Source organism: Engraulis encrasicolus, chromosome 21, assembly GCF_034702125.1.
Source record: "Engraulis encrasicolus isolate BLACKSEA-1 chromosome 21, IST_EnEncr_1.0, whole genome shotgun sequence".
Taxonomy (NCBI): domain Eukaryota; kingdom Metazoa; phylum Chordata; class Actinopteri; order Clupeiformes; family Engraulidae; genus Engraulis; species Engraulis encrasicolus.
In genome coordinates this window covers 37,162,058-37,187,742 of record NC_085877.1, presented here as the reverse complement: position 1 = coordinate 37,187,742, position 25,685 = coordinate 37,162,058, and the positions used below count along the sequence as shown (strand labels likewise).

General features: G+C 43.1%; 1 protein-coding gene and 1 long non-coding RNA gene across 2 annotated transcripts in view; both read left to right on the top strand.

Moving 5' to 3' along the window:
• The window catches only part of LOC134437391 (uncharacterized), a 392,246-nt gene that overhangs the window by 198,035 nt on the left and 168,526 nt on the right, over positions 1-25,685 (top strand). The gene's annotated exons all lie outside the window — the stretch shown is intronic.
• Positions 12,226-12,750, top strand: LOC134437189 (uncharacterized). The gene is made up of 3 exons (XR_010032344.1): positions 12,226-12,322; positions 12,536-12,560; positions 12,654-12,750. It is a non-coding gene; the product is annotated as an uncharacterized LOC134437189 (long non-coding RNA).

Below are 25,685 nucleotides of genomic sequence, written 5' to 3'. Positions count from 1 at the left end.
AAGGTACACTGTGTAAGATTTTTAGTTGTTTATTTCCAGATTTCATGCTACCATTAACTAATGTTACCCATTTCATGAATACGTACCACCACCATCAAATTCTAAGTATTCATTATGACTGGGAAAATTGCACTTTTCATACATGAAAAGGGGGATCTTCTCCATGGTCCACCATTTTGAATTTCCAGAAATAGACATTTTTAGCTGCAAAAATGACTGTACTTGGGCCATACTAGAAAATATTAGTTTATTACTTACTAAACTTTCATGAAAAGATCAAATCTGGCAGTAGGCAGTTTCAATGAGCAGCATAGTTGCAGTACCTTTTTTGACCATTTCCTGCACAGTGTACTTTTAACTCAGAAAAGTGCTATACATCCTGTCTGTGTAAAGCTATTGTAAACATGCTGTTGCGGTCGCTTTAATCATGCTGTTGTTTGCACATATGTTATTGTGTGTGAGAAAGTTTGAAGCTAATTTCTGAAAAATAAGAGTATAGTAGGCCTATGTTTGTTTCAATGTTTGTTGGTGACAAACAATTGTGTAGCACTACTACCTCAGTCCCAAAGTGTGTGCACTTTGTGCGGTGGTCACCATGACAATGGGACTTAAACCAGTTTCGATGGCCGTTGATCATACTGCACAGTGCAGACCACATCCAGCAATGCACAGTCCATGTCCTATCATGCACATTGTCCAGGCTCCCCCCACACACAAGCTCAGTCTAACCACACACACGCACACATGTGTATTCACACACGCACATGCAAGCACACACACACACACATACTCACACTCATGCACCACCACCACCCCAGAGTGTGTGTGTGTGTGTGTGTGTGTGTGTGTGTGTGTGTGTGTGTGTGTGTGTGTGTGTGTGTGTGTGTGTGTGTGTGTGTGTGTGTGTGTGTGTGTGTGTGTGTGTGTGTGTGTGTGTGTGTGTGTGTGTACGCGTGTGGATTTCCGGGTGACAGAGTTGTATGGAGTAGAAGTAGAAGTATTCTTATAGATGTAATAACAACACTTCAACTTCTTATTAAGAACTATAGTTATTACTGTTATTACTATTACTACTATTATTATTGAATTATAGTTATTTTATAAGATTTGCATTTATTTCATTATTACATTAGGCCTAGGCTACCTATTACACTTGTGATGAAATATCAGAGAGCTGTGATTGTTTTCACAAATTAAAAAAACAATAATTTATCCATATTTCTGTTTAAAAGCCTCAAAAGGAAATATATTTATAATCTGTAGAAGTACAAACCCTAATGTGACAATGTTAATACTGACCACTGCACATACAGTATTTCCAGTTTAGTCATCTGCGGTGTTACTGTCACCGTCCATGGTTGGTGTAACACAGTTTGTGCACCAGAGCCATCACTGTCACTTTGGGCGCTGGGTAAAAGAACCGCTTGCAAAGTGATTTAAAAGCATGAAACTTGGCACAAGTGTTGGATATGAGAACATGCTCATCAGTTTCAAGGGTGGAGCCACTCAGAATTTAATTTTGTCATACACTGTAAACCCCAACATGTTCCACGAACTCTAAACTTTTGTGGAAACTTATTCCCATTAAAGTTTTAGTTTTGTGACCAAATGTTTTACGTAAATACTACATACATGCATGCATATGCAGGACACAAAATCTTTAAGAAGATGATCAAAAACTTTGAAATGACTGAAAAGATTGAAAACTTTAATTCCATAATTAGATTTTTAGTTTTTAGCAGCCCAAGTCAAGTATGTACTCCAAACTCTAAAATGCACAGAAACAATGGTTTACACAAAAGATTTGAGTTGAAAACTAAAACGTTTGTGTAAGTCTTACATAAAATCAGACATGTTATGTGAAAACAAATGTTATGAGAAAAAATAAAATCTTGAATGTTTTAGTAGCTGCTACTCAAAGATCTAACATGCTCCATTGACAGAAATATTTCGAGAATGGTGCAAAAATCAATGCAATTAGTACCCATTTTAGAACCAAAAAAAAAAATCTTGGTTGGTTTATTGATTGGTTGGTTTATACTAATGCACTAGGCTACCACCCCTCAAATATAACATGAGCTTTAATTCCACAAACCTGAACAATGCTTTATATCAAGTTTTTTTTTTATTTTGTTCCATGTGGTTGACAAACAAAAACAGTAGACAATAACACAACAATCATACAATACACAACAATCTGTTCTAAAATTTAGACCCAGTCTATACAGTCAACAGTCAATATATTACAAAGAATCAACCTCAACACATTAGGCAATTTAGTAATTTATTTGTTGTCCATTTCTGAATCTTTTATTATGAGTTGGTGGCTGAAGGAGATCCATATAGCCTAACTTACAATAACATTTCTCCCAAAATAGTGTCAGACTTCACAACACAGTCAGTTGTTTATCCTTTGGAGTGTTGAGTAGAGCTGATGGATCATAGAGTTCTGGTGGTCCCATATCGACTGCCTGTGGAGCATAAATAGGCCTAATAAGTTTAAGGCTTTCATGAGGACTTGTTGGATTAGGCCCCTACAGCATGATTGCTAAACTGGTTTATACAGAACTTCAATGTGCAATATGCCATCATGAAAATGCAACGCATCACTTGCAAATACACTGCAGATGTATGATACAAGAAAAAGATTTGTATGAAAGGCCTACACAGTGCTAGCCTAACTAGCAGTAACATTCTAAGCTAAGTTGCTAACAAAACATACACACAGTGTAGCATCAAGAGCACCTAATGTCACACACAGCAACATAGTAAACTACTACACATACACACCAACACACTTTTATGGGTCTTTTCTTACCTTGAAGTGAGGTTGGTAGACACATTTTTCCATGCCAAGTTGTCAGTTGTGGTTTGATGGTCACATGGTGTTGAGTAAATCTATCCCCCATTGGCAGATTCACAATTTTTGAGAAGTTTGTATTTTATGTTACATTTTAATAAAATAGGGTTTCTATGGTTCTGACATGAATGGGTTCTTCTTTACACAAAGCAGAAGCTGGTAAACAAAAAAAACAACTAAAACAACCAAAAAAGTGAGTGACCCAGCCTTAGGATTCGAACTCTCAACCTCAAGATAAGGACATGCCAATATGGCTACATGCTGAGGACTATCCCCTACACCACTCAACTGCAGGTTTTGTGTTCGTAGAAAGTTAGCCCTGTTTGTTAGAAAGTATTGGACTTACTCATAATTAACAGTCAAATGTGTTTCACACATACTTTCCACTTCAAATTCGGCCAACTGACATCATACCAAAACAATAATGTTAGAATGTGCTTTTTTTGTTTTGTTACTAACATCCCGTGCTGGGAATTGAACTTGAAACTATCATGTTTCGAGGCCAATTGCTTAACTGTTAGTCCACGACTGCCCAAGCACAACATGCTGACATCCATAGTCTCATATGTCAGATATAGTTCCAATTGACATGATTTAAAGAATTTGTAACTTTCACAGTTTCGCGAGAAATAAACAATAAATATTTACTTGAATGTTTTTTTTTATTGGTAATACAGGATTCAAACCTGCAATCCTCTGATCTTGTGGCCATTGCCCTATCCAGACCACAGCAGCTCAAACATTGTCTTGCTTTACCTAAGCATTTTTCTTTTGTAATTTCGCTCAAAATTAAATGTGAAAAATATTGCTAATTAAAGCTGGAGTCATGGGTCTGGTGGCCATCTGAACATTTTCATACCATGTACCAGGAAGTATGGAAGTAGGTAAGGTTATCTCCATGTTGGGGATTGAACTTGCAACCTTTGAGGTTGAAGACCAGCTGTTTAACCACTACTCCATGGTCGCCTCAGCTGTTGTCAAGACATCTAACCACTCATATGCCAGATAGAGTTCCAATTTACAAACTCAAAGACATTGTGTTAGGATGTCAGTTGTACTTAAAAACACAATGCCAACCAGAGTTAATTTATTGGTACCTGAAAACCTGTTGAGAACACCTAAAATGTGTATGTCATCTGGACATTTTTGCAATATTGAGTACTACAGCGTAAACTTTTCTAGTTCATAGTACTGTTGGAGAATACAGTGTAGCGATGGTTGCTTGGCAAAGCATTTTCCTGTGCATGCTACTCTATCTGGGCCCCCAGCATTAACCCATGATCCTCACAATCATGGACACATCAGGCCCCACAGGCACAGCCCATCCTCCCCCACATACTCAGCATATGCTCTCAAACACTATGAAAGCGCTGACTCCCACCTCGCTCTATACACACATATAGAACACAACTAGCTTTTGGCTCTCTACGTCACATACTCATAAATGTATGGCCCTCGCCTTATTCAAGTCAAGTCAAGTCAGCTTTATTGATGATTTCTTTACATGCACTGATCATGCAGAATACATAAAGAGAACATATATTAAAAAGAGGTATTGTGCATTTTCAATAATGTCCTAGTGTGACAAATCTGACATAGTCACACTATTCAAATCTCCCTCAGTCCCACAGTCCATGCTTGCTTACCATCCCACTCCAATGCCCAGGTCAAACCCATGACTTTTCCTTACCTTTATACAATCACTTTGGCACTATGGCACTTGTTTCCTGTTATAAGGGTTGAAAACAAATGTGTAGCCTATGTGTGTTCTAGTGCTGAGCTTGTTGGTCTACTTCAGTTCTGCAGGTAAAATTTATTAATATCTTAAATCTAAATTTTTCAATATCGTGTTTTTATTACCTGCCAAGTAATATGAGTGTGTGTGAATGTGTGTCTGTCTTTCCTCCACAGATCTGCCCTCAGCTACAGTGTCTGTGGTGTCTCCTCAGGGTCCATACTACCCTGGAGATCATGTCACTCTCAGGTGTGACATAGCAGATTACTCAGAGTACACAGGCTGGTATTATTATGATTGGTATAGAGACTCTTCTTATAATTGTAGACTAGGACAGAGCAACAAGATCATCAGCACCTATCTACCTGATCTACCTGGACAGTACCAGTTCACATGTGAAGGGGGTAGACAAGGTAGTCCAAGTGAATCCCAGCTCAGCAAACCTACACCCGTCACAGTAACAGGTATTGACTAGTAACTCAATTCATTTGACATGTTTCATATTTTTGAAACAGCCTGGTTTGATGTATTTTCTTCACCCCACAGCTATGCCTGAACCTACAGTGAAGATCTCAATTGCCACTGTGTACCCTGGAGAGCCAGTCACTCTGACTTGCCTCATACAACCATCAGGTGGCTGGACATATGTGTGGGGATATACACGCTGGTCACCAGTTAACCTCTTGTCACGAGGAGCATCTGACTCAAACAAATACAGGATAGACAGTGCAGCCTTGTCTGCTGAAGGATATCATACATGCTATGGAATGAGAAAGGGCAGTGGGAAAACAACAAGCCTCAGCAAAACAGCCTACCTGACAGTAGAAGGCGATGAATTTGATTTTACCAGCTTTATGAATACATGAAAATAATGATCACTGAAGTGAACTAGATTGCATTGTCACAGAAAATGCTGGAAGTGGGCTTGCCTTTTGGGGCAGAGATGAAACAAAGTACTATTGAGAAAACAAAGCTAAAAGAAATGTTGGAAAAAAATCCATCCACCCAGTCAGAAGTTATGGGCCAAACAGTTCAGCCATCTTGGATTCAGCCATCTTGAAAGTGTTGTAGCTCTGCGTTTTGGGGATATACTAAATGACATACATGGTATTTGAAGTTGGCTAAGGAACACTGCATATGATATAATTTTGAAAATCAACATGGGTCCGAGTGGGATTCAAACTCACAACCTCCATATCTGTAATCCAGCACCTTTGCCATTGATACTAAATGACATACATGGTATTTGAAGTTGGCTAAGGAACACTGCATATGATATAATTTTGAAAATCAACATGGGTCCGAGTGGGATTCAAACTCACAACCTCCATATCTGTAATCCAGCACCTTTGCCATTGATACTAAATGACATACATGGTATTTGAAGTTGGCTAAGGAACACTGCATATGATATAAATTTAAAAAGCAACATGGGTCAAGTAATATGAGTGTGTGTGAATGTGTGTCTGTCTTTCCTCCACAGATCTGCCCTCAGCTACAGTGTCTGTGGTGTCTCCTCAGGGTCCATACTACCCTGGAGATTTTTTTTTTTTTTTTTTTTTTTTTGTAGTTTATTTGGCAGGGACAATGCAGTGCACATTGTTACAAACATGACATGGCAAGCCATGACACAACTTGCAGATGTGAATACATGGAAGGTTTATAGCTAGATAGCTAATTTGCAACCTCAGTCCCTGATCAGGCTACCTACTCTAATAATACATACAGTGCCCTCCATAATTATTGGCACCCCTGGTTGAGATGTGTTTTTTAGCTTCCAAATATTTTATTTTTTTTCTAAATAATATGGGACCTTAATGGAAAAAAAGAGAAAAATCCAACCTTCAATACAAGTGCATTTATTCAGTGGGGAAAAATCCCACATAAAGAAATAATTATTTGACATCAAATAATGTGTGTCACAATTATTAGCACCCCTGGTGTTAATATTTTGTACAACCCCCTTTTGCCAACAAAACAGCACCTAATCTTCTCCTATAATGTTTCACAAGATGGGAAAAGACAGAAAGAGGGATCTTCAGCCATTCCTCTTTGCAGAATCTCTCTAAATCATCCAGAGACCTGGGTCCTCTCCTCTGTACTCTCCTCTTCAGCTCACCCCACAGGTTCTCAATGGTGTTGAGGTCAGGGGACTGAGATGGCCATGGGAGGAGCTTGATTTTGTGTCTGGTGAACCATTTCTGTGTAGATTTGGCCATATGTTTAGGGTCATTGTCTTGCTGAAAGACCCAGTGACGACCGAGCTTCAGCTTTCGGGCAGAGGGCAACAGATTTTGATTTAAAATGTCCTGGTATTTCAAAGCATTCATGATGCCATGCACCCTAACAAGGTTCCCAGGGCCTTTGGAAGCGAAACAGCCCCACAGCCATCACTGACCCACCCCCATACTTCACAGTGGGTATGAGGTGCTTTTCAGTGTGCATATCTTTCGTGGTACACCAGACCCACTTAGAGTGTTTGTTGCCAAAAAGCTCAATCTTGGTCTCATCTGACCAAAGCACACGGTCCCAGTTGAAGCCCCAATACCGCTTGGCGAACTCCAGACGCTTGCGTTTATGATTGTGAGTGAGGAAAGGTTTTCTCCGTGCATGCCTCCCAAACAGCTTGTTGGCGTGTAGACAGCACCTGATGGTTGATTTGGAGACTTTGTGACCCCAGGATGCTACCATTTGGTGTAATTCTGTAACAGTGAGCTTTGGAGATCTTTTGATTTCTCTTACCATCCTCCTCACTGTGCGTGGTGGCAAAATAAACTTGGGTCCTCGTTCAGGCTTGTTTACCACTGTTCCAGTTGTTTTGAACTTCTTAATTATTCCTCTCACAGTGGATATGGGCAGCTGCAGTTGAGTGGCAATCTTCTTGTAGCCTCTGCCTGACCTGTGAAGGTCGATGCACATCTGCCTCACTTGTATGCTGTGTTCCTTTGTCTTTCCCATGTTTAAGAGTGGATAAGAGAAATGGCCTCGGTGTCACGTCATATTTATACCCCAGGGAAACAGGAAGTGATGAATTACTAATTAAATGTTCCTACATACTCTGGTAAACTTTGTAAACTACTGTAGAAATGACAGAAATGCTTCAATTATATTTATTTCCTGGGAATTGTTAAGGGTGCCAATAATTGTGGAACAGGTGATTTAATGAAAAATAATTATTTTTTAGTCAGGGATTTTTTTATTTTCTTACAATTCATTTGAGTTGAAGGCTACATTTTCCTACAATTTTCAGTGTGACAGTATTCTTCTGCAATAAACACTGAATTTATTTTAAGGCTTTTAACACATCTCAACCAGGGGTGCCAATAATTATGGAGGGCACTGTATACATCATCTAAAAGTACAATTGTACAATACAGTATACAAGACAATAATAAGCCAACTTGAAACATGCTCCCTATAATATAAAAGCCTTGTGCATTAAGAAAAAAACAAGATGATGAGGGTGACCTATATATGCTGTGTGTGCATGTATGTGTGTTAACTATTGTGTGTTATGATTACATTTTTGGTTTTCCTTCAGCCAGTGTTTCAGTTGTCTGTTAAATGTTTTAAACTCTGTTTGGATTTTTATTACAGTTGGTAAACTGTTCCACATTTGAGTTCCAATAACTGAGAAACTAGACTGACCAAAAGAAGTTTTGCGCACCTCTGCAATGCAGTTACCATTCACTGCTCCTCTGGTCGCCGCTCTTCTTGAGCTTATTTTTGTTACAAATGGACACAGTACAACAGGAGCAATATTGTTTGCACATTTAAAAATGAGTTTAAGAAAAGAGAACTTCATAAAATTCTCAAAGCTTAAGAGGTTATATTTCTTTACTATGAGGCAGTGGTGCCACGTTATTGGTTTCTGGTCCAGTATCTTTAATGCCTGTTTATATAATGATAAAATAGGTTTGATTGATGTCTGGGAGGCTTGGCTCCATACAGTAATACAGTAAGATAGGTGGGACAGTATCATGGCATGAAAGAACAGTAAGGCTGCCTTGACAGGTATGTGATGCCTTATCATTCTAAAACAGTTCAAGTTTGTTCGAAGTGTTGTGGTAAGTTTCTTAATGTGTTTATTAAACTTAAGCTGAGAGTCTAAGATTATTCCTAAAAATTTAAATTCTTCAACTTCGTCTATTGTGTCCTGGTCAATTTTGATAGAGCAGGAGGCTTTACCTCTTATGGAAAAACACATAGACACTGTCTTTTTGATGTTCAGAGTGAGATGGTTGTCCTTAAGCCAACGGGATACATCTTCCATCTCCTTAGTCAAAATGTCTGCTGCTGCGCTTGGTGTTTTGGCTGATGCATAAATCACAGTATCGTCAGCATACATTTGGCAGTTGGATGCCCGGCAGCATGTGGGCAGATCATTTATGTACAGACTGAAGAGCAGAGGCCCCAAGATTGAGCCCTGCGGGATGCCCAGATTTGCGGCTAATGGTAGTGACAGATCTGCATTTATCTTAACACTCTGCTCCCTATGCTCCAAATATGAAGCAAACCAGCTTATATTAAAAGTGCAGAGTTTGTTTAGAAGTATGTTGTGGTTGACCGTATCATAGGCCACAACATTACCTCTGTCCAGGCTACTCTTGATGTTCTCTGTAAGGTAGCAGTTTGCCAGTTCTGTTGAATCTGTTGAGATCAAGTCACTCTCAGGTGTGACATAGCAGAGTACACAGACTGGTATCAGTATTACTGGTACAGAGACTCTTCTTCTATTCATGGAGTATACTATCAGAGCAACAGCATCTCTCTACCTGATCAACCTGGGCAGTACCAATTCACATGTGAAGGACGTAGAAGCGGTAATCCAAGCGAATCCCAGCTCAGCAAATATAAACTTGTCACAGTAACAGGTAATAAACACTGCTCTACCTGACCAACCTGGACAGTACCAGCCTACTTACAAATCAAGACATATACTGTACTGTACAGTACAGAGAGAGGGGGTCCGAGGCACTCTGAAATCTGTTTAAAAGTCCTTTATTTTTTACATGGACATCAAGCCGGCTTGATGTTCATGGGCCATTTCAAGTGAAATCAGACACTTTGGGATCCGACCGACACGGATTTCAATCATACTTGCTGTGCCTGTTTAGTAGCAAGGTAGTACCCCCGAATTGTATTTGTGTGAATCTGACACCAATATTAAGAAAGAAACACACTAGGAAAGGTGTACATATGAGGGTAGGACACTATGCATTCAGCTTTGATGATATCAGTCAGTCTAAGTCACAAAAAGATGTCCGTTTTTTGTTTTTTGTTGAAATACGTATTGAATTCATAATGGTTGCTTTGGAGGATTTTAAGGATTTTATTTGAATAATCATAGCAAAGCAAGCATTTTTTCCCGATAGCCTATGACAGTGTTTTGGTCAAATACATGTACATAATTTTGATGCAACAAGGGACACAGTGATCATCTTTTCATCTTCTTCCATATCTTCCTCTGTAGCCCTTCCTACAACTACACTGGCCGTAAAGCCCAAGGGTCCTGTGTTCACCGGAGAGACAGTCACTATGACGTGTGTGATAGAGTCTCTTGGTGGCTGGACATATCAGTGGTATAAGGAACCAAGCAGAGTCCCAGTGTCTGAGGGAAACACCTTCACCATTACAAGTGCTGCTGAGTCTGATGAGGGCCAGTACTGGTGTCAGGGGGAGAGGAGAGACAGGTCCACAACATCACAAAGCAGCAGGAGCATTACCCTTGATGTGAAAGGTAAATACACACCTTAGTGTGTGTGTGTGTATCCATGTGTGTGTGTATGTGACAGGGAGGGGTCAGCATGGGGACATTTTGGGGACAGGTGCTGAAGGGGTATGTGGAACTTTCAGCTGCCGTATAAGGGTCCGTGTATCATCCAATCGATCTAGATATTGTATCGAGGCATTATTGTCACATGCTTTTGATCGTGACGAATTTGCAGATTATAATGTCAGCATGGCCACAGTACATTGTGACAAAAAAGTTCAAAAAGAACTTTCAAAAAAGGCATTTTTGTCCAGTAGGGCAAAGTGGTGGTGGGTGCTTTAGCACCACTTTGTCCCTGTCTATACGCACACCTATGGCGTAGAATATGTCTTCAGTGTACAGAGTGTGATACTGTAAGCCCTTTTTAACGTTTAACTGGCAATATTAATCTGGCTTGGTTGGTATGTTTCTTACTGAGACCATGGTGCACTGTGTGTCGTGGCTTTGGACTGAAATCACAGGGTCTCTCCTTTCCAGATTCAAAGCCCCATCTCATATTAAATCAGAAGCCACAGCGAATCACTGGAGACTTTGTCACTCTGACGTGTGAGTTGGACATTAGCTCAGGATTGATGTTCTACTGGTACAGAGACACCCAGACTTCTACTCCTGTGTCCCAGACTGGTGGAAACTCCTACAGGATCAGCTCTGCTAAAGTGTCTGATGGAGGACAGTACTGGTGCCGAGCTGGGAGAGGAGACCCAGTCTACTACACACAGTACAGCAATGAGGTGCTGCTGAATGTTACAGGTTAGTTTGACTTCGAGAATCAGGTAGACCTGTTCTTGTGGTAGTTTTAAAAGATGAGCATGAATGTCTTTTTTGTGCTTATATACGTACGTAACCTTCCACAATGGATATGTAATACTGTGTACATTTTTATTTAATACTGTGTTTAAAACAATATTGTTGTAAGCTTATTGACTAAGGGTTATTCAGATGCAGTTTGGCTAAACGTTCATCTGAATCATAAAACTATAATTTACCACTATCATTTAAATATGAAACTGTTACTAATGTTATTTTTCATGTCTGTATAGCCAATGTGATCCTGGAGAGTCATGTCCATCCTGTGACTGAAGGAGATCCTCTGACTCTGCGCTGTAGATATCGCCATCAGCCATTAAACATCACTGCTGACTTCTATAAAGATGGGACACTCCTCCACACCTCCAGCACAGGAGAGATGACCATCCCTGCAGTCTCAAAGTCACATGAGGGCCTCTACAAGTGCAACAACACAGAGAGAGGAGAGTCACCAGAGAGCTGGATTGCAGTAACGTCCACAACAACAGGTTGGGAATTTTAGAAGGTTTTTGCAGGTGAAGTGTTCATCATTGTCACATGATCATTGTCAAAGGAATATACTGTAGATTTGTGTGATTCTCTGTAAAAATTAAACATCCTTGTGTTACTAAGGAAAGGAGGTCACTTGTGCTCTAGCTTTCTTGGTGCTCACAGTCTGGGACTGTATTCAGTTTGGAGCAAGAAGGTCCACTTCAAAGGAGACTGGGCCAAGGACGACTGGAGCACAGAGGATACATTTTTCTGTACTGTATTTTATTGTGGTGCGAGCATGACTAAGATTTCGATGCAGTGCGTCTTCATCAGAGTCGACTTGTCATAGGTGTGCCTAGGGTGACTGAAGTGGACTCTCTCTCTCTCTCTCTCTCTCTGTCTCTCTCTCTCTCTCTCTCTCTCTCTGTCTCTCTCTCTCTCTCTCTCTCTCTCTCTCTCTCTCTCTCTCTCTCTCTCTCTCTCTCTCTCTCTCTCTCTCTCTCTCTCTCTCACACACACACACACCCTCTGGTAACTTTTCTGTTTTTCCTCATTGCTTGTCTTGCAACAGGCTCTATGTCCTCCATCATGTTATTGGCTGGAGTGGGAGCTGTGAGCGGCGTGTTGATCCTGGCCTTTGTCCTTTTCTGTGTGTATCGCTCAAAATATGGCACAGGTAAAGTAGCCTACAGTACATGAACAAACACCAACAGACAAAACACTTACATGTACAGTACTGTAGCTGGACAGCAGAACGGTAAAAGTTACTTTTGAACAAAAATGTATTTGGCAAATGACCCTTTAAGGAGTTCCTTCTGAAGATGATAAATTATTAGAAATTGCAGCACAAAGACATTTTGCTGATTTTATTTGTTTGTATTATTTGCAGGGGGATGTCTGAGAGCATCTGCAACGTGAGATATTTATAATTCCCCATAATCTCTGGATTATTTTTACAAAGCATACTGCATAAATCATGGCAGCACATTGTTCTCTGTTTCCTGTAGAGACCACCAGCCTCAGCAGCAAAGCACCAATCAGAATTCACCACAAGGCCAGAGAACCAATCAGAATTCAGTCCAGGGTCAGAGGTCCAACCAGAATTCAGCATCTGACTCGGTGTACATGCCTCTTCAGAACAGTTACATTATGGCGTGTAGTACACATTTAACTGTTTTATTATATCCCCGAAACGCGGAGCGTCGGGGATGTAATGGTTTTGCGTGCACCGCCGCGTGCACCGCCGCGTCCGCCGCCGCGTAAGGTATTTCGTGTTAACGCGATAACTTTTGAACGGATGTTTGGATTTGTCCCAGATTTGGTGTGTGAATGCTCTAGGGCAGGTTCATGAACTGATTCGAGTTTGGAGGTCAACAATTTCAAGATGGCCGAATTCAAGATGGCCGAATTTTTGTTTGGCCCATTACTTCTGACCGGGTGGATGGATTTGTCCCAGATTTGGTGTGTGAATGTTCTAGGGTAGGTTCATGAACTGATTCGAGTTTGGAGGTCAACAATTTCAAGATGGCCGAATTCAAGATGGCCGAATTTTTGTTTGGCCCATTACTTCTGACCGGGTGGATGGATTTGTCCCAGATTTGGTGTGTGAATGTTCTAGGGTAGGTTCATGAACTGATTCGAGTTTGGAGGTCAACAATTTCAAGATGGCCGAATTCAAGATGGCCGAATTTTTGTTTGGCCCATTACTTCTGACTGGGTGGATGGATTTGTCCCAGATTTGGTGTGTGAATGCTCTAGGGTGGGTTCATGAACTGATCACAGATTGGAGGTTAACACTTTCAAGATGGCCGAATTCAAGATGGCCGAATTTTTGTTTGGTCCATAACTTCTGACCGGGTGGATGGATTTGTCCCAGATTTGGTGTGTGAATGTTCTAGGGTAGGTTCATGAACTGATTCGAGTTTGGAGGTCAACAATTTCAAGATGGCCGAATTCAAGATGGCCGAATTTTTGTTTGGCCCATTATTTCTGACCGGGTGGATGGATTTGTCCCAGATTTGGTGTGCGAATGCTCTAGGGTGGGTTGATGAACTGATTACAGTTTGGAGGTTAACACTTTCAAGATGGCCGAATTCAAGATGGCCGAATTTTTGTTTGGTCCATAACTTCTGACCGGGTGGATGGATTTGTCCCAGATTTGGTGTGTGAATGTTCTAGGGTAGGTTCATGAACTGATTCGAGTTTGGAGGTCAACAATTTCAAGATGGCCGAATTCAAGATGGCCGAATTTTTGTTTGGCCCATTACTTCTGACTGGGTGGATGGATTTGTCCCAGATTTGGTGTGTGAATGCTCTAGGGTGGGTTCATGAACTGATTACAGTTTGGAGGTTAACACTTTCAAGATGGCCGAATTCAAGATGGACGAATTTTTGTTTGGTCCATAACTTCTGACCGGGTGGATGGATTTGTCCCAGATTTGGTGTGTGAATGTTCTAGGGTAGGTTCATGAACTGATTCGAGTTTGGAGGTCAACAATTTCAAGATGGCCGAATTCAAGATGGACGAATTTTTGTTTGGCCCATTATTTCTGACCGGGTGGATGGATTTGTCCCAGATTTGGTGTGTGAATGCTCTAGGGTGGGTTCATGAACTGATTACAGTTTGGAGGTTAACACTTTCAAGATGGCCGAATTCAAGATGGCCGAATTTTTGTTTGGTCCATAACTTCTGACCGGGTGGATGGATTTGTCACAGATTTGGTGTGTGAATGTTCTAGGGTAGGTTCATGAACTGATTCGAGTTTGGAGGTCAACAATTTCAAGATGGCCGAATTCAAGATGGCCGAATTTTTGTTTGGCCCATTACTTCTGACCGGGTGGATGGATTTGTCCCAGATTTGGTGTGTGAATGCTGCAGGGTAGGTTCATGAACTGATTCGAGTTTGGAGGTCAACACCTTCAAAATGGTGGAATTTTTATTTGGCCCATAACTTCTGACCGGGTGGATTGATTTGCCCGATAACTCCTTAATTTAATGGTTCACCATTTCAGTGAATCTACGATATCAGGTAGGCCTACAGTGTAATAACCAGTGTAACAATATTTAATACCATGTAATACTAGTGTAATACCAGTGTAAAAATAGGCAATACCAGGTACAGTGTAATAACCAGTGTAACAATATGTAATACCATGTAATACTAGTGTAATACCAGTGTACAAATATGCAATACCATGTAATACCACTTACACACAAATAGCCTACATGATATAAGTACAAAATTCGTACATGGTGTCACACTGGTATGACGTGGTATTAAATATTGTTACACTGGTTATTACACTGTACCTAATGTGGTATATCCACTGTAATAGTGAACCATTAAAACAGTGTTACCATTTGCCCCATTTCTTCCTTCATTTTCACAATAGTCATTTGGTTTTAAGCCTATGCACGTCATTGATATATGTATAGATATTAAATATATTTATTTTAGATTTTGTATTTATCATAAACGTTCATGAAAAGGTGGACGGGAGTGGTAGGAATGATTGGGGACTGGAAGCGTCGCGTTTCGGGGATATACCTTAAGCAGTCGAAGGCGACTGCACAGGCAGTCTAGTTGTTGTAGTGGTTGAGTTCATGCAATTTAGTGTTTCCACACAGGACATGCTGACACTTGAGACTATCACACCTCTATTCATGCCACTGCATAGAGCTTGGTGTCTTCACTTCTTTGACATTTTTATTTTTTGGTCAATATATGGTATTTTTAATGGCTTATCTCCATCTGAAACAGGTGCAACAGATGTCTATGAAACTATCAAACCACTCAGGCACCAAGATGAAGGTATATATAACACTTCTCAAGATCTACTAAGTGTCTCTATTTGGGTTTTTTTTTAAATAAATGATAAGTTATTTTCTGCACCTTTTTTTCCTCTTTATAACTTCTTAAGATCTAAATGCCTTCATGCATATAGGAGTTGTGGAGGTAGTGATTTTCTGTTCCATTTTTCTTTTTCTCCAGATGATAATGAGGACTATGATGATGTCACTTCCCCTGTCTAAACCAGAGGGCTCTACATGAGGTACATGAGGTAAGAGTAGACCACTGCTAGCCTGGTTTTACCATCTCCTCGTACCGCTTTCATTTGTATAGAGGGTCTGGAACTAGCCTATAGCCCTCAACGGACCTGTGTAGTTCACACAGTTCTGCCGTGAAGGGGGTGGGGTGGGTTGGGGTGTTCCAAGCTAGCTTGATTATCATCGACGTTCAAATCTCTTCGAGACTTGGTCTGACCAAGAACATAACAATTAACATTTCCCAAACGGTATGTTTGACCCGCCTCCCTTGGTTTGCTTATGGTTGTTTGCTTATCGACAAAGTGGGAGGAGGTCCCGTATTTTCGGGAACTCAGAAAGTACTTGCATTGCTCTTGACCTGACTAGTTGCCACGCTGAAAGTGTTGCGTCACTAGGAGGGCACAGCCTGGCTAGCCTAGTCCCAAGCTACACACACATCTGTTTTAATTGGATTCAGGAAGCTTGACGGCCAGGATGAACAAATTGTTGTTTCAACAACAATGGCGGCTCGCATTTAGAGGGGTCATGTGACAACTGTATTGTAGAGTCCACATACTAACAGTGTTGGGAGTAACGAGTTACAAAAGTAACTAATTACTGTAATGCATTACATTTTTGAGTAACTCAGTAATGTAACTGATTACAGGGGAAAAAATCGGTAATATGTCCTCGTTACAATGCAAGTAACTTGCACATTACAACGCATTTTTTCACCTACATTTTGTGTGGGTATTTTGTTTTCTTTATACAATGTTCGTGGATCACCGCGAGATCAGCTATTGCATCTGATAGTAGGCCTACGTCCGCGCAGAGATTTTAAAGTTCCACGCAGAACATTGCTTCCTCTTTCACGCTTCGTCTCTCGAAATGGCAGGCTGACAAAGGATGACCGATCCAGAGGATCCAGCTTGCTCGTTTTCAAGATGGGTATATGCCCACTACTTTGACTTCATTGAAAATAAGGACGCCAAGAACATTTCAGTTAAATGCACACTGTACTTGAAACCCAAACCGCGTTCCACGTCGAAAAACAGTAGCCTACAAACAATTTGACGATTTGAAGAGGTGCCATAGCACCACCAAATTAGTCAGGAAAGGAGGGGATGCATCCCATTCTCACGAGACAGGGACACGGCAGGGTATCCGACGGGGGGATGAGTACGTTGCACCCCCCTCACTTTTGTTCAACTCAACATCGCTAAAATTGAAATAAATCCATTTGAAATAAAATATTATATGTTCGCCTGTCTAAGTAATGAAATTGAAAATGCTTGCTGTCGTTGCATCACTCTGTAGCCTATCACTGTAAATTCCAGCGCAATAGTTGCATGAATAGAACTAGCTGTTTGCGCAAAGTCGCAGAATATGCTGGCCGCGGTGCTGACTGAGCGCGCGTAAAGAATAGCCTAGTTCTAGAGTTGTGAGTGAGTGACAAACTGCTCTCCGCACAAAGTCACATGATTCAGGCGAGCCACGAGCTTGCAAACTGACTGGCTGGTTTCCTTGCATTCATTTGTTTCGCCTATAATTTCGTTCATTGATAAGACATTTTCCCCGGTGTGCTGTAGGCTATATAATTAATATTCAAAATGGGCCTACTGTAGCAATGCATGCATCTGCTCTTTTATCAATAATAATTTTCAAACTCGTAGTGCAGTGAGGTGGCTTTATGTTTCCAAGTGCAAAGGAGCCTGTGCTGCATGCGTCCGTAATAGATTTTTTTTTAAACGGCGCTGGTGTGGTAAGGTGTGGTAAGAAGAGAAAGGATTAATCATTGTATTGGTGAATCAATATTGTATGTGGGTAAGATGCAATTCCTGAAAATGTTGGTTTTCAGTCTGCAGGCTTCCAAAACGACTTGTGGATGGCAGGTAAAAGTCATGCCACCTCATAGATTTGCACTGTAGATTGCCAAATCCTTATTTCCAGTCATTTTGGCTAAAGTAACTAAAAGTAATGCAAAAGTAGTGTAATGCCTTACTTTTAAAAAAAAGTAATGTTGTAATGTAAGGCATCACTTTTAAATGACAGTAACATGTAATAAGTAGTGCATTACAGTTTTTGAGTAGCTTTCCCAACAGTGCATACTAAGAATGATTTTGAAGGAATTTGTTGGTGGCAAGGGCAGGCAAATGGCAGATGAATCCATGCCTTGTGAGAATGAATCCAACATGTACTTTCCCAGACCTTGTGGAGATAGCAAAGGCGTGCGGAAATGTAAGCCTGTAGTAGTTCTGCCAGGAATATCACATGTGCATTCCACTAAGTTAATCAGCAGACATCCATTAGTTAATCAGCATTTCCACTATTAGTGATGTTTCTAACTCCTCTTTCTTGCTGCCCACACACAGCTCAAGATCTCCTCCTCCATCTCCACCACCACCAGGTTGGTCCTGTCTACCTGCGGGTTAAAAGATTGGTTCCTGCTGCATGGCAATGGCAGGCTATACTGGATCAGCTAACACAAGACCCTGGCTGATGATTGGATTACGCCAAAGATTGTCTACCTTCTGTCGAATTTATTGTCAGCTACAGTATGTTAACATTAAATCGTGAAAACTAGGGGATGCTGTGGCGTAACACGCTAAGCCCCCCACATTTAGGCATACATGCCCGCCCCATGGGGACCCCGGTACGAGTCCGGACGGGGTCATTTCCCAATCCTCCCCCAACTCTCTCTCCCACTTATTTCCTGTCAGCATCTTATACTATCCTGTCAATAAAGGCGTAAAAAAGCCCTAAAAATATATATGTTAAGAAGAAAAAATGTTAAAACTAGTTCCTGTCTCTGAGACCTCATGGCAGACAAATGTTCTGGTGAGAATCAAGCTGTTCTGGAACTGCCGAACTGAGAAACTTTCAGTGGAGGGAGGGTTGGAATTTGAAAAAAATGTGTCCTGTTTAATCCAATTGCTAACCTTTGTCCATGTCACTGAAAAATGATTAGGCCTACTGGTGGGAGGGATGTACAACATATGCCCCCCCTCCATTGTGCCCTCCCCATTCGATGGTAAGCCAGTATTCAGGTAACGAGGCCAATCCCCTTCCAAAAACCCAGCTCCACACTCTCTGTGCAAAGTGATGGCAGCTGTCCTGGGCTGAAGGCCTTATAACTTAAGACTTAACAGTTCATTACAATGAGTACAGACTTTCAATAGAACATGTACATTATATTGCTCACATCTTATTTTTAGACTTAAAACTTCAATACTTTCAAATGTAGCTCTCACAAAGGAGTCAGAGATGTCCAGGATGTGTCATGGAGAAGAGAGAGTCACGGAAGTGTTTTCTATGACTGACCATGCTATATACATAATGTACAGCTTTTTCCACTGAAAGTTTTTTTCCCCAAAAAGGTAGTGTCTGTGATGTTCCTTCCGTGGTAGGCTATGTTCTTGGCAGAAATTACCGTATTATAATACATGTGCATTATTATTAATGCAATCTATACATTTAGCTTAGGTTAAAGTCATGAAAAGCAATTAGGTTGTTTAATTGTTTTCAGTGAATTGGTTGTGTTTAACTATGTTGCCTGTGAAACCAAGATTTGATGCGATCATATGTATGTATATTAGTAAATATGAAATCTGAGCATTGTTTAATTTTGTTTAGCTTGAAGTGATTTCATGCTTGTGCTTTCATGCTTGAAGTGATTGAAAAAAATAGATGTGGTTTATTCAATTGCTGTGTTGTATTTTTGATTGATCACTTCCTGCTCAATCTTGGCCTGTGAAATAAGGTGATAACATTCATAATGGAAGGGCTTGACTACTTTGTACAAAGGCCATGAAGGTCAAGATGGGGTGTATTCTTGACCTTGCACTAAATACTCAATCAGCCTCTGCCTGTGTTGTGTGTACAATGTTTGGATATTTGTACTTGTAGGGAAGATAGCAGGTGGTTGGACTGTATATTAAACTAAGAGGTTGCGCCGTTCTGTATTTTTATTACACACAATCAAGGAGTGCCGGCCAGAGCAGTACTTAATCCCAGAAGGATGTTGAATGAGGGGTTCAGTATGAAAGGATGACGCCAGACGGTTGAATTAAAGTGGACTTCTTCTATTAGACTTCAAGATGTCTCATACATGGGTTTCAATCGGTATTTGGGTGGTTGACGTTTAAGGGCGTAACGCCAAAAAAAAAGTTTTTCAAATTCCTGAAAAAAATGATGGATAAAAATTGAAAAAAAAAATAGAAAAAATAAAGCACTTAGTGGTCTGTGGAATTTCACCTTATTTTTGCCATTTTTGGAGAAATGTGTCTTGCATCAACACATTGCATAGGCATGTCACACCGCAGGAAAATGGAGTCACACCACAGGGAATTCACTGCATTATGGCCATTTTAATCCTTTTGTATACATGACTGACATCTGAGCTCATGCTAACTTGATAATGATATTGTGTTTAATCTTAATATGTGTTTTCTTTTATAAAAAAACTTTTTTTCCTCCTATAAGAGCAGTCACACCACAGGACACCATAAAATGAACCTAAGCATTGCGTGACAGAAAGATTGCAATATGAAGACATATTAAGAGGTTAAGAGTCACCTTAAACTTCCACAGCACTCTCCAATAACTGAGGTACTGACTGGTGAGGAGCCAGTCTTTAAGACCATTGTAGTTGGCCTTGCAGCTGCCCATTCACAAACATTGACATACATGTCACCCCACAGGACGCAATTTGTGTTACGAAATTGAACTTGTAGTTAATATTACTGTCTTGAGTTTTTTCACATTCACACATCCTAATATAAAGTTAATATTTATGCAATCATGCCAAATGCTTCATACATTATTCAAAATGTTGTTGGTTAATTTATATATATATATTATATTCCAGGTTTCATTAATGTTACAGTCACACCGCAGGATATTTGACATATAAACCTTTACATAAATCTTAACAAAAATGTTTCTTCTCATCTAAGACTAATATGAAACATAATGTACCACATCTTCTTTCATTGACATATGTTTTTTAAAGGAAAAATAACAGTTTTGTAGGTTTTCAACCAATGTTACGAAAAAACAAGGCGTCACGTCTCCCACCCGTTTACATGGATGTGTGAGTGTGTGTGTGTGTGTGTGATCCTAAACAAAGGAAATAAAATACAACAAATCAGATGTTGCCAGTGGAGTTACTGTTACATTAACACCACACTAATCACCATAATAATCATCAATATACATAACTGATGTAAATAAACTGGAATTACATCAATTGCATAGGCAACATGTGAACTAGACATGTTTGAAACAATCTACCAAATAACGACAGGATTGCGCACAAATATACCGAAATATACATCGATACTAACAAAACATTATCTTAACTACAATATAAGGTGACTTACTGCGGTCATTTATGCACACAAACACAGGATTACTGTAGATAAATTAGGAAACTTTCCGGAGTTAGGTGTAACTGAATCATGGCATCTGAACTAAAACAAAGATGGAGGAAGGCGTGATGTCACTTCCGGAAACTAGCGATGTCAAAATAAGAGTCCTATCGTTAAACTAAGGAAGTGCATGAAAAATAACCAGGGAAAACTACTAAATGTCCATAGCCTTTTCTACAGCCGCCCCCAAATGTACCTGGTACATTTGAAACAAAGAAAAGGCTACTCAAGTTGGATGAGTCTCTTCACCGACTGGAAGGGCTGGCAGGATCACCAGCCGGGCGACAGGTCGGGTGTAGGTGCGCTCTCTGACCTTCACATCCGCGGACCGGACGTGACCATCAAGGCTAGGGTGGACCTTGACGATGCGCCCAATAGGCCACATGGCCCTAGGGAGCTGGGGGTCGACGATCATTGCCACAGAGCCTTCTGTGACGTCGGCCGAGGAGGACTGCCACTTCTGTCTGAGCTGCAGCCCAGGTAAGTACAGTCTGATGAAGCGAGCCTAGAAGTGGTCTGTCATCACCTGAGTGTGCTTCCACCTCCGCTGGCTGAGGAGCTCATCTCTGGGGTAGACGACTTGTGGGAGGGACCCGTCAGGCCGCCCCATCAGCAGGCAGTTGGGAGTGACCGGGTCTGGGTCACTGACGTCGGAGGGAACGTACCCCAACGGTTTGGAGTTCAGGATCGCCTCTACTTCGATGAGGATGGTGCGGAGGACCTCCTCCTGAAGGGGTTGACCACCTACAGTGGTGTACAAGGCACTATTCACTGAGCGAATCTCTTGCTCCCACACTCCTCCAAAGTGTGGAGCAGCGGGAGGGTTGAAGTGGAAGTTGATTCTGTAGGGTGCCAGGAGGGACTGGAGATCAGGTGACATGGCTGTGAACGCCTCTCGTAGCTCTCTGTATCACGGTAATCCGCTGCACTAGCACATCCATCCTCAGCAGCCGCCCCATGAATCTCCAGGGCTGTGGCCTGCAGCAGCTCCCTCTAGGTGCTGTACTTGTCCAGCTCTGAGTCGGCTTGACTCACAGCTGTGGAGGTGGCACCACAGAAGGTCTCTTTGCGAAACTGAAGGATCTGGAGAATCGCCCAGGGCGTTTGGAGGGTCTGCTGGCCACTGGTCACAAGGTAGGAGAAGAAACGGAGGGCCTTGGCTCCATCGGTTGGGTTGGGCTAGGTCCTGCAGTCTCTTGCCACGAGAAATATCGTCAGCAGGATTCTGGGCAGAGTCGACGTACTGCCAGGTGTGTTGCTGAGTGAGATCTTGAATTTCAGCGACACGGGTGCCGACGAAGACTTTGAATCGGCAGGATTCCAATCTCAGCCACGCCAGCACGGTTGTGGAGTCTGTCCACATCACGGTTCGCTTGATGTCCAGGGTAAGCTCATCGCTCAGGAGCTTGGAGAGCTGAGCTCCGGTGAGGGCACCACACAGCTCCAACCTCGGCATGGACTGTAGACGTCTGGGGGCCACTCTGGAACGAGCCATGACGAAGGCTAGGTGTGGTGCGGTGTCGCTGTCGACCATCCTGAGGTACGCCACTGCTCCGTAGGCCAGCTCCGATGCATCGCAGAAGATGTGAAGCTCTCTCTCGCTTACGGCAGCAGCTGTGCCCTTGGGTAGGTATGGGCGACTGAAGCGGACTTGAGGGAGAAACTGCAACTCGCCTTCCCAGTCTCTCCACTGCTTGGGGAAATGTGGGGGCAACTGGGGGTCATCCCACCCTCTCTGCTTGTCCCAAAGGCATCTCACTAGCATCTTGGCTCTGGTGGTATAGGGCAGGATGAAGCCCAAGGGGTCATACTGACTGGCGAGCACCTTGTAGATGTTGCGCATTGTGGGCTCATCGTACTGGATAGGGCGACATTTGTATCCCAGGATGTCAGAGAAGAACTGCCAGCTGAGACCCAATGTCGACTCGGGACTGTCCGTCTTCTCGTGTGCCAACCAGAGGTCAGCGCTGGTGGATCTCAGGTCCTCAGGTAGGTGGCTGATCACTTCGGGTACATTGCTGGCCCACTGACGAAGTACAAAGCCAGCAGAGGACAGAAGGGCGCTCAACTTGTCCACAAGGTCTCTGGCGGCGGCGGTGGTAGGGAAGGACTGCAGACAATTGTCCACATAGAAGCATCGCTCTACTGAAGTCCTCACCTCATCTCCAGGCTGGGTGTTCTCTCTTGTGTGGTGCTGCAGGGCGAACGCAGTGCAACACGGGCTGCAAGTAGTGCCGAATGGCAGCACCTGCCACTCATACACTGCAGGGGGTTCGTCTTGCTGTAGGTTGCGCCACACGAAGCGCAGGAGAGGCCGGTCTTCGGGTAGCAGGCGCACTTGGTGGAACATGCTCTTTATGTCTCCACTCACAGCAACTTCATGCTCCCGAAATCGGAGGAGGACTCCCAGCAGCGATGCTCCGAGAATAGGCCCAGATAGGAGGTGTTCGTTGAGGCTCTGACCTCGGTACCGGAACGAGCAGTTGAATACAAGGCGGTGTTTGCCATTGTGGCTAACAAGGTGGTGGGGAATGTACCATGCTTCCTCTCTTCCAGTTACTTCGGATGGGTCAAGCTTCACAACAGACCCTGCCTGTATCAACTTGTCGATCTCAGCGCCATACACAGTGGCCTTCTCAGGATCTCTCTGGAGTCGTCTCTCGACTCCTCTGAGACTTGGCAGGACTGCATCGGGGGTGGCTTGAAGGCGTGGCATGTCCTTGTGCCGCAGCAGGGGGGTGGCGAGACGAGAGATGCCCTCAACGTCGACACGAGTCGTCCTTCCTTCAAGCAGGCTGATTGCAAGGTTGTCTTGCTTGGAGCGGGTCACCACTTTGCTGCCCCTGAGTGGTATGAGGTCAGCTTGCCACAGCTTCTCAACATTCATGAACTCAGTCACTTGAGGGGGAACTGAAGTGAAGAAGCAGTGCTGTGGGCTGGAGTGCTGGCTTATAACACTGGAGGGGCCCTGCAAGGCCCAGCCCAACCTGGTGTTGACTGCTGCTGGAGCACCAGGGGGACCCAGTCGTACTGGCTGGGTAGGAGTCACCAGGTGGGGGTGGTCACTGCCTACGAGCAGGAGTGGTTTGACCCTCTTGAAGGGCTGAAGCGACAGTCCTACGAGGTGCTTGTACTTTCTCTGCAACAGCTCCAGAGGGTAAGTACGGTCGGTGAGATCGATGCGGGCAGAGGTGAAGGCATTGATGATCTTGTACTTGGTCTCGGGTCTTGCCTTGGAGGCGATGGTGAAGGATACGCTGGCTCCGTGTAGGGTTTGGACATCCTGTCTGATCGTACGTAAAGGTAAGGACTCAGGAGTTCCATGAAGACCCAATGCCTCATTGGCAGCTGGCAGCAGCATCGTTCTCTCTGATCCGTCGTCCAATACAGCATAGGTGTCCAGAGTGCGGCCGCCATGGTACACTGGAACCACTTTCAGTAGCACCCTGCTGCCTTCAGCTGGCCGATCGAGGTACAACACCTCGGTGGAGGTTGTGCCGCCACCTGGAGGTGGCGCTGTTGCTTGGGTGGGGCCTGTCTTTGTTGCTGTATTGACTTCGTGTAGGGCCTGTAGGTGGCGACCTTGGCACAGGTTGCAGGTCTTCTTTAAGGTGCACTGAGCCGCCTGGTGTGAGCGCGTACAGCGCCAACATCTCTTGTTGGTCTTGATCAGTTAGCTGTTCTTTGCTTAATTTACTGATGGCCGTGCACTGACTCAGGTGGTGTTCTCGATTGTCGCAGAATGCACAGTAAGGTGCTGGCTTGACTGTCACTTGTAGGTTTGACCTCCCTAGGTGTACTGTCTGTTCCGTGCAGCACAGTGACGGAGGGTTTCTTTGGGTTGGTGCTAGGCTTAGCACTGGGCTTGGCTTTCACCCCACTGGAAGACAGTCGGCCGTCGAAGTCTTGACACCAGGCTTCATGCTTCAGCCACTGAGCTAGGTCGTAGAGAGTGTAACTCCTCTTAGACTGGCTGAACATGCATCTGCGGAAATCAGCTCGCTGTTCTGGTGGCAGCTTGCTGAGCAGCCTTGCAACGTGGGTACCGCATAGGAGCTCCACCTCACCATCAGGGCCGAGAGTCTTCAACATTCCCACCAGCGACTGTATCTGAAGGGAGAACTGGTCGAAGGCCACTGCATCGCCCCGTCGTATGTCAGGTGTGTCCATCACCTCAGCGATCCTCTTAATGGTCAGCTGATGAGGCTGTCCGAACTTCTCATTGAGGGCCATCATTGTGTCAGTAAACGGTGTCTGAGAGTGGATGTAGGCATCAGCTATCAGTTTGGCCTCCTCTAGCTTCAGGTGATCAACTAAGACTTGATACTTAAACATTTCGGTGCTATGAGCAGGTAGCAGGTTCTCGAGGGCAATCTTGAGATGAGTAAACTCACCAGGGTCTCGATGAGAGAAGCTGGGGATGGTAGCACGGGGGCCACGATAGGCTGATTCTATGATGGAGGTGTGGTATGATGGCGTGGAGTAGGTTGGCGCCTGTCTGGTTGCATATGGCAGACTCTGAGGAGGTGGTGGACGCTGCGTAGGCGGAGGGCGGAGTGCAGTGGGGTTCAGAGGCACGCCGT